This window comes from Myotis davidii, unplaced genomic scaffold, assembly GCF_000327345.1.
Source record: "Myotis davidii unplaced genomic scaffold, ASM32734v1 scaffold371, whole genome shotgun sequence".
In the NCBI taxonomy this organism is placed as follows: domain Eukaryota; kingdom Metazoa; phylum Chordata; class Mammalia; order Chiroptera; family Vespertilionidae; genus Myotis; species Myotis davidii.
In genome coordinates, this window is record NW_006283135.1 from 873,674 (window position 1) to 874,996 (window position 1,323).

Here is a 1,323-nt window from a genome sequence, read left to right on the forward strand (position 1 = left end):
AGAGAGAGAGAGAGAGAGAGAGAGAGAGAGAGAGAGAGAGAGAGAGAGAGAGAGAGAAATGGGAACTGAAGAAGAAAACAGAACGCTTACCATCGCAGCCCTTACAGTCCCCTTGGAAAGCTGCATCTGGGAAAGCGGAGAGGCCCCTTCAAGAGTCTAAGAGAAGTGGTTGGCATTTGCTGTTTCTGCCTCTGTCCTTCCCACTCACTCCTCCATGTCTTTCACGCCCAACACTCAGCAGAGACTGCTCTCACCACGGGCACTACTGGTAGAGTCCCGTGTTCTTGTTACAAGATACAATGTCTTATTTGATCCCCTGCTCTCAACATAATAGGCTAGGAGCCATTTTTCCTGAGGAGCGGCTCCTGACCACCTGCCCTCAGCCCCCCAGGCTCCCACGTTGGTCATGGTGCTGCTCTCTGGACAACACTGTGAAGTCTGGATTCGGTGAGACACAGACCTCATCTGCCCTGTGTGTCCAGCACAAGCTGAAAAAACAGGAGGTCCCCAGTCAATACTTGTTCAAAGAATGACCTGGGGACCTGATCCACTCCATTATTTATAGTACTTCCTTTGAAGGATCAACTTCCAAATTCGCGCCTTCAGGCCCATCCCCTCCAGGACACTGTTGCCTTGTTCTCACTCCTCAAGCACCTCAGGTCCAAAATAGAATTTCTGGTCTTTCACCAACCTAAGCCCTTGTTCCTGTTAGTGGCATCTGCACCCATCCACCCAGGCCAGGGATGGATTCACACTGAGTGCCCCTCCCTTACCCCTACCACCAGCTCCCCTGCTTCCGGTCTCCATCTTGCCGGGGTTATTTTGTTTTCACTCTTGTTGAACACTCCCCCTCCTACCCCCCATCCTGCCACTAGAGAGACCTTTCTCAAACACAGCCAACCAGGATCAGCCCTTCACACCTCCAGGCCAGTGCAGCTTAGTGGCTGTGGACATGGGCCTGAAACCAGACTGCCCTGGGCAAATCGCACCCTGCCAATTTTTCAGTGCCTGAATATGAAAACAATGGGTGAAATTATGGCTACCGTATAGGTTTGTGGTGACGAGTAAATGAGTTAAATATGTATAGAAAGCATTTAGTAAATGTTCAGTGAGGATTAAAAGAGCCATCGTCTTCCTTCCAGCTTTGCCTGCACTATCTAGAGTTGCCACTAGATGGCCACACTGGAGGCTTTCTGCGACTCCGCACAATCTCCCACCGCTCCTCCCCTCCCAGGCTGTTTCACATCTCAGGGTTCATGTTCAGGACTCATGCTTTTTCATTCTGCGCCCTCACCTCCTTCAGGATCATTCTCTGACACCTCT